Raw genomic sequence first — 9071 nt, forward strand, 5'->3', positions numbered from 1 at the left:
AAATACGAAAGCACATACAGATGTGAGTTTAAAGTTCATGACATACTTAATTCTCAAATATCATGAGTCACTTGTGTAGCATCAATAACTGTGACCTTCTAAATGTACCGGTTTACATCAGAAAGACAATTTTGTAAGTTTAGTAATAAAAATAAAGAACAGATTTTAGACAGATGGTTTCTTAGTAAGTAAACAAGGGAAGAATAGGGAAGCCTGCAGCTTAAAACCACAAAGAGAAAAAGGCGGTAATTGTGCACATTAACTAACCTTACACTGAAAAGAATCATAGACCCATTTAGTCATGTCAACTTACTTCTTCTTTTTAACTCAAATAGCTCTGACAAGTTTTGGATTTTGAACTCAACTGTATGAGTTTTAGAAAGTTGCTTTAATTCATTGTATTTGACACTTTGTCGTGTTGATTGAACTCACGTATGTAAGTTATCAGTTGATAAAAAAGGCGACAGTATGAGGATTGCCTAGGTGCTGCGTCTTTTGAGTTTGAGAAAAACATATACATAACAATTAATTATTAGGGTTTAGCAAGTACTCGGTTAAAACGAGTATCCGGTACAGATACTTTCTATGAGTGTCATCAGAGTAAAATGTGACAATATCTGTTTTGTGATAAACTATAAATATATGAATATAAAAAAGTCAATTACTATTCTCTGAAGCTCAATTCTGAGGCTGTTCTGTAAATGGTTTTCTAATAAATATAGCAAGTTCTGATAGAAATTTCAGGCTTAAATAACTTCCAGTTTATACCAACCACTTATAGATTAAGCCCTGCAAAATCTGAGTACAGATACAGAAGATTTGGTGTTCTTGTTCACCCCTGCTAATTATACACTGCAGATAAGTCATATATTCATATTCCAACCAAAATATAGACACTTCTGTGGTAAACAAGACTAGTGCCACCGGTGGAAAGGGTTCCAGACAACGGCCTTAAGGCCCTTTCAGAAAGGAGGTGACATCTGCTGCTATTTTGAACTTTGACTGCGGCGTGCACAGGCGCCCCAGCAAGCTTCCCTGCCCCGTCACAAGTCATTAAAGGTAATAGCACAGTGGTGCTGTTGTTGTGGTCTGTCTTCAAGGCCCTTTATAGATGTAAACTGAAACAAATTTAGAATTTAAATCCCTTAACTTGAAATGGAAAGTAGTATTAATTTGGTTAAGTTGCTTTAACTTGAAACTATGAGTTAGAATAACTCAAACATTGGGACAACACTGTAGTTATGTCCACTTTATGAACTTAAATTTATGAGTTGAAACAAAGGCAATCTTCAAGTTGAGTTATCTGAACTTAAAAATGTGAGTTGAAGGGGTGAAGAATTGTATGTTTGTTAGACAAGTGAAAGCAAGTTTCCTTGAATGGACAATGTAATATAGATAGTTGTTTTAACTCACAGTATTAAGTTCAAACAACAAATTATCATTAATTAAACAAATTGTATAACGTAACATCATGGGTTGAAACAAAGCTTTTCTTAAAGTTGAGTTTACTCACATTTTTAAGGCAGCAATTGAACTTAAGTTTAGAGATATCATGTCTGCAGACCACAAATATTACATTAACTCATTTAGCTGACACTTTTATCCAAAGCAACTTACAATTGCTATGCATGTCAGAGGTTGCACACCTCTGGAGAAACTAGGGGTAAAGTGTCTTGCTCAGGGACACAAGTGGGAATCGAATCCAGGTCTCCCACACCAAAGGCAAGCATCTTATCTATGCGCCATCACCACACCAAATATGATAGAAAAAGATCATTTATCTCAAGATGTACATCTAAATCGACATTACTCTTTGAAAGAATTGTAAATAATCCAGTTTTACCTAAAAAGTAAAAATTACACATGTCCAGTTCTACTTCTTGACAGTGGAGTACACACATTCATCCTTGGTGTTGTTTGTCTGTCTTCTTGATCTCTTGGGCAGGTTAACACTGATAGCTGCATAATGGAGGTTGTCGGCTTCTCTGTAACTCTGTTAACAAAATATTTTAAAATACATCACATTATGGACCCTGACAAAAATTTAATCAATGCCCCAAAAACCAAACAATTAAATGTTTTTACCTCATCTTCAGTTGTGGAGGGAGGTGAAAATCTTGCTTGAAACTCTGGTTCTGAAACATAAAAAGCTCTTAAATTCAAATACCATGTTCAGTGGACACAGGCAGATTCAAATAGTGTTAGTTACTTTACCTGCAGATTGGAAACTGTTCATCTCTCTTCTGTTCATTTTGTACACTAAGACTGCCAGTAAAATCAACTGGACGGCTATGAATGCCAAAACTCCACTCAAGAAATACACCGAGGCAAGATAGTCCACCTCATCTGCAGAGTGCCAGACATCAGAAACACAACTGTCAGCTTTTTATCTCTGTGTTCATGTTAATTTTCACATGAGATCACCCTCATTAGAAAGTTACTTACGCTCAATGTCCAGCTTGGTCCCGTTTCCAAACAGTATGTGTCCACATGAGGCAACAGCACAGTAGTAGGTCCCAGCCTGAGAAAGATTCAGGCTCTTCAATGGCAAGTTGTAGACACAGGTGTGTGTTTGTGTGCTGGAATTCCTCTCACACTGATCGTTCCTGCCTCCATGGGTGTAAATGAGTCCTGGATGAGATTCTTCAGAGTTTTTGAACCAGTAAACACTGTGTTCTCCATCACAGGTCCCAGTTTGTACTGTACAGTTCAGAGTCACAGAGCCTCCTGGCTGGATGGGCTCAGATGCTGACTGATGGACCGAAACTGGGACGGTCAAACCTGAACCCTTTACACTGACAGTAGTGCCCTCTGCAAATTCAAATTTGTGTGATTTACTACTCACACAGAAGTAAGTGGCTGAGTCTGAATGTGTAAATCTAAGATATTCAAGTGGTATTTACCATTGCCAGTTTGCAGTGTGAAGCGCTTATCGTTCTTGAACTCATCATAAAAAGAGTGATTTTTATTAAACACACTGAAGGCAGAGATGCACCTTGGTTTCTGTCCCAGAACTTGTTTGTACCAGTAAATCCTTGCTGGAATGTCAACGTCATAAGAACATTGTAAAGTCAACTTTTCTCCTGCTTTAACTGATAAAAAAACAGTTGCTTGATGCTGAGACGAAGACAATTTCAGTTCAACCAGCGGAGCTGAAGTGAAATGAGAGACAAAGCAAATACACAGTTACCTTTGAGGAGTGACCGTAAAGTACATTGAAAGGTAAAATCACAACTCACCCTTCTTCACCAAGAATAAACATGTCAGGTAGAAAACAAACTTTGGAGATGTCATCGTGTTCAAATTGCTTTGAAGAATGAAAGAATACTAATAGTTTCTCCACTCTTCACAGACAAGACTGTGTTTGATTGGCCAGCCTGAAACAACACTGTATGACCTAATAGGAAACATGATCACATGCTCAAGTTTGGTAGTGAGAAGATTCACATGGTGAGAGATACATGAATATTATCCTGGACGTATCTGTATATCAAATAGAAACACCAGTACCAATGCACAGCAGGACTCCATTTGTGCTCAACATTCAAAAATGGACTGGAATGGAATACATACACAATTTTGAGCAGAGCAGTATTAGCATTAGTTGCTGGTTAGAACTCGGAAGTTTTGGGGTGTTAAGTGGCTTAAAATGCATCTGTGTGAGAGTATAAACACCTTTACCCCCCTTCTGAAAACCACAGAGATAAACTACAGTCTACAGTCATGCTGACACCTCTTTGATTCTGCTGCTGTTCATCGCAGCAATGTGTCAATTGGGCCGTTATATTGGTATGGGGAAACTAGGCAGGTCTTCAAAAATAATCTTCATAACTTGCTGAATTTACAATGAGTTTGTTACAAATGCCAGTCATGTATTGTTGATACAGGATACTTGCTGAAATTATGTGTTTTTAAATAAGTAATTTAGGTGGGTGCGTGTTGAAACTCTCTCATTACTACAAATTCTGCTGCTTACGACAGAGACAGAGAGAACTTTCACTCGTGCCTGCGAGGTGAGGTACACTGTGCTTCTGCCTGAAGAGCCGCTGACTGAGATTACTCTGAGAAAAAATTATCCTACAATATAATAGACTTTGTATATTTCTCACTTTCCCCCTGATGGTCTGAATAACTCGCCAGATTTGTTGCTTTTTGAAAAAAGGTCACGGAGGGTCTGAAAAAGATATGCAGCAGACCAAACCACTGCATATGGGGGGGGGGGGATATAATCTTTCAAAACTTAAAAAAGGAGGACTTCCGGTCATGGCGGTGGAGTGATCGGTTGCATGGTGTTTGCTCCCGGGTATACTTTGTCGCTTCATAATTTCTACACTCAGAACTCTGTCATTGTTTCTTAGTTTTTCAAACCATAAGAAGTCACACTGCAACTCTATCGGAGATGAGCAAATCTCTAATACCCACTCGGACGGAATCACCAGCTTAGAGCACGACGTAGCAACGCTGAAATCTAAGTTGGAGACAGCTACCCAGATGACCGAGAAACTGCAGCTTGCCGTGGAAGACCTTGTCTCCTGCTTCAAATGACAGAACCTCCGTGTAGTCGGCATCCCGGAGGTGACGGAGGGGAACAACGCTTGACTCTTGGTTACACTGTTAAAGGAGGTGGTCGGAGACGCACTTCAGGATCCCAGCTTGGAATTAGACAGAGTGCATCGCAGTCTGGGCCCGAAACCGCCGAAAGGATCCCGACCTTTCATCGTCCGTTTCCACAAATATACCCAGAGAGAGTTCATTCTGCAGTGGGCCAAGAAAAACCTGGATGTCTCATACAATGGGCAACCCATCAGGTTTTTTGAAGACTTCAGTGCCACACTCACCAGGAAACGGGCCTCTTACAACAAAGTGAAGTCTTTACTCTACAAGGACGGTATACGCTTTGGCCTAATCTACCTGGCCCGCCTGCATATTACTGTTAATGGACAGACTTGCATATTTGACTCTGCAGAGGAAGCCGATGGTTTCTATCAAGTGTCCAACGTAAGTGATTCAAATGGACTCTGCATGAATGTGTCCTAATTTTGCTGAGGTTGTTTGCTGATTATGGAGTGGACGTTGTAAACGGACTTGATTGCTTCTGCTAAGCATTAACGCGTAACATTATCTGCTAAGATGCTAAGCCAATGTCTGTTTTTGTCTGAGTGTAAATAAGAATACATTTTGAAGGGCAGCAAATTGTTGTTAATATTTCCTGCTTGCTCATCCAGGTTTTAAGATGAGTCTAGGACAAGTATCTCTGCTCCCCGAGTTTCTGTACACTATTGCTACATTTACTCTGCGGTTACCTTGCTCTGTTACTCATTACACATGGTCGGCCATGGGTCCTCACATACTTTCAGAAGCCAATAATTTGGATTTAAACTAAATGTCTTGTGTTGGCAAAATAATCTAGGATCTGTTCGGTTCATGACCTGGAATGTGAGGGGACTTGGTGGGCCTATCAAAAGAACAAGAGTGCTCTCCCGTCTGAAGAGTTGCTTTCCTTCAGGAAACCCATCTGCGCCAGTGTGACCACACCAGACTACGGAAGGCCTGGGTTGGACAGGTTTTCCACTCTTTAATAGCCGTTCAAGAGGTACAGCTATTTTGTTACACAAGCGAATACAGTTCTTACCCGAACAAATAATATCAGACCCAAATGGACGTTATATTGTAGTCATGGGTATGTTATTTCAGACCCCTGTCATTCTGGCTTGCATCTACACCCCCCAAGTGGGACTGCCCTAATTTTATGACTTCGTTATTCTCATTAATTCCATCCCTGAATTCTCACCACTTAATTTTTGGGGGAGACCTTAACTTAGTGTCTAATCCTGCTCTAGATAAATCAAACCCAAAAAACATAACATGGTCTAATATGGCTAGAGCTCTTTCTACACTTACAGACCAACTCGGGTTTGTGGATGTGTGGCGCTCTAGACATCCAACAACAAAAGAGTTTTCATTCTATTCCCACGTTCACAAGACATACTCTTGTATTGATTATTTTTTTTCTAGATAAAATACTTCTACCTTTAGTGAAATCATACAAATACCATACAATAGCTATCTCAGATCACACCCCTCTTCTGTTAGACTTGGAATTCCTCCCTAGATGTGAAAAGCACCGAAACTGGGGATAAAACACAGGATTATTATCCTCTAATAGATTTTAAGAATTTATATCTGAGAAGATTTCACTCTTTATCCAAAATAATAAAAATAAAATAAAAAATCCAATTCAACTTCCCCGTCCCTTTTATGGGAAACTTTTAAAGCAGTAATACGTGGAGAGATTATATCATATATTATACAGTGAAATGACACGCAAGTAAGAAAGACAGAGACAAGCAACTTATTTTCTAATCCCACTCTTCAGATGAAGAGACTCAAACTCCAGACTGAGTTTGATCTCATCTCTACAAATGAGGCAGATTTCCTTTTAAGGCGCACAAAGAGTATGTATTACGATTAATGGCGTTAGCATTGCAATTAAAGCGCCAATTTGCCTCTCGACTCATCACTCAAATTCGCAGTACCCCTAGCTCCGTAGTCACAGATCCAACTGAGATAAATAATGTTTTTGCCCTATACTATTCCAATATATACAAATCTGAAGCCCTATCTGATAATTCTCCAATGAACGAATTCCTATACAATTTAGAATACCCCACAATTGATAAAGCAACCACATCCAATCTGGACGCTCCGCTCCGCTTAGAAGAAGTCCAGCCAGTCTCAAACTGATGTAAAACGGCAAGGCACTGGGTCCAGATGGCTTCAACTAGTTCCCTTGATGTTGGATATGTTCAATGACTCCTTGGCACTTGGCTCACTTCCTTTATCTTCAACTCACTTTCACTCATCCCAAAGAAAAATAAAGACCCAGTAGAATGTAGCAGCTGGAGGACTGTTAGCCTGCTTAACTCCGATATAAAGTTATTAGCCAAGATCCTTGCTTGCCGCCTCAACCCCTGCCTATTGATTATTATTATTATAATTATTATTATTATTTCTAGTGACCAAACAGGCTTCATAAAGGTCAGACAATTATCCTCAAATATCTGTCGCCTACTCAAAATACGCTGAAATGGTAATCTCTATGGACGCTGAGTAGGCCTTCGACCAAGTGGAGTGGGGTTATCTATTCTCAGTCCTCAACAGATTGGTTTTGGTGAAAGACATATCTCATGGATTCAACTATTATACAGGGCCCCTACCGCTAACATGACCACTAACAATATTCATTCAAGTTTTTCCCCCTAACACGTGGCTGCCGTCAAGGCTGCCCCTTATCACCTATGCTATTTGACAATGCAATCGAGCCACTCTCCATTGCTCTTAGAAAGTCACCGCTTTTCACTGGCATATACAGAAATGGGGTGGAGCACAGAGTCTCGCTCTATGCTGATGATCTTTTGCTCTATGTCTCAAACCCCACTTCCGTCATTAATAAGATTCTTGATACTTTACAGGAATTCGGCTCCTTTTCAGGCTATAAGTTAAATAGTAAGAGCGAATGTTTCCCTGTAAACAATGCTGCGAAGCAGATCCCGACCCATGCACTACCTTTCAAATTGGCTTCCTCCAGCTTTTGGTATTTAGGCATTAATATCTCTTACAGTCTCTCTTCACTTTCACTTCAGTAGTCGCTGGATATTGGTAGGGACACGTAAATTCCAACACATTCTCATCTTAATGCGTTAGAATTGACGCTTTCAGACAACATGACAAAGTGTAAGTATTTTACGCTAAAGGTACCCTTCAGTGTCCGTATGAAACGCCACTGTTTGCTACATCACAGCAACACAAAGAAGGCTAACCCTACCTGCTAGCACATTGGCCTTGTGGCCGATGTGAACAGCTATAAGGTTAGCCGGTCAACATGAATAGAGTCTGTGACTTAGGTTTAGGTATTAACATTTCTGATGGTTGTCGTAAGGTAAGGGGCTTCGGGGGGCTGTCAACACCTTTCATTCGAATGTAGCTAGCTAGCACTAGCTAGCTAGTACTTCCAGATGGTACGAGAAGCCCCAGAGCGTCTCAAAGAGACGCTGAAGGGTACCTTTGTCGTCAAATAACTACGTTTTGTCACTTTTTTTGAAAGTGTTGGTATTGGACGCCCTGAGATGACAACGGTCTGGTAAATTCTATGCCCTTGGGACAATCACTTAACATTATGTTAGATGAAAGAAGGATTACTTATTGTGATATGTCAAATGCAGAGCAGTCTTGTTAATAGCAAAATATTGTAAAATAGTATCTAATGAGTGAAATCTTATTCCCCATTGCTTGGTTTTGGCATTTCTTTTATTAAAGCATCCAAAAGAATAAAAGTCTAATATTTCCTACTATTTGAACAGAGACACATCTCACAAGCTAGCTGTGTATCTACATGCATATATCTATGGAGGCTGTAGTTTGGATTACATGCTAACATGCTCATAATGACAAAGTGAATAATGTTACCACCTCAGTTTAGTATGTTAGCTTGATTATTGAACATTAGCAAATCACCTGTAAGTACAAAGTAGTTGGCTAAGCCTCATTTATTCAAGAAGTCTCATTTGAGATTCAGGACTCCTTTACAACAGAGACCTGAAATAAAGGTAAATGTATACAACAAGACACTATAGTCACTACTGCTGTATTAAACACATATTGTTTCAAGCTCAGTGTGCTGCAAAGTTCGTTTATTTGATCATTAATAACAAAACATTCACATTCAAAAAGACATACATGATTTTGTTGAAAAATCGATTAGCATAAACACAAGAGGTTTAAGACAATCTAGATCCTAAAAGCAAATGAGTGCCATTGTTTTCTGAGCTTTTATCTTCTTGAAATTGAACAAAGGTTTTAATTATCCAAGTAAAGCCCAAAAAGCGATACTGTGCATCTTAAAATACCATGCTTCTAGACCCTGATGTGAATTTTGACTGTTCACATCAGCAATCTCACTAAAACGGCCTTACAGTATATCACCTCAGAAATATTGCTGAAGTCCAACCTCTTCTCTCCCAGGCGTAAACTGAGAGACCTATGCATGTTTTTTGTTTTGTTTTTTATCACTA

General features: G+C 39.4%; 1 pseudogene; it reads right to left on the bottom strand.

The window, feature by feature from the left end:
- Window positions 1–831: 831 nt before the first annotated feature.
- Window positions 832–3294, bottom strand: LOC119901483 (annotated as a pseudogene).
- Between the last annotated feature and the right edge of the window lie 5777 nt (window positions 3295–9071).

Source organism: Micropterus salmoides, unplaced genomic scaffold (assembly GCF_014851395.1).
Source record: "Micropterus salmoides isolate LMB-PRFRI ecotype aquatic unplaced genomic scaffold, ASM1485139v1 Ms_hic_scaffold_1329, whole genome shotgun sequence".
Classification (NCBI taxonomy): Eukaryota; Metazoa; Chordata; class Actinopteri; order Centrarchiformes; family Centrarchidae; genus Micropterus; species Micropterus salmoides.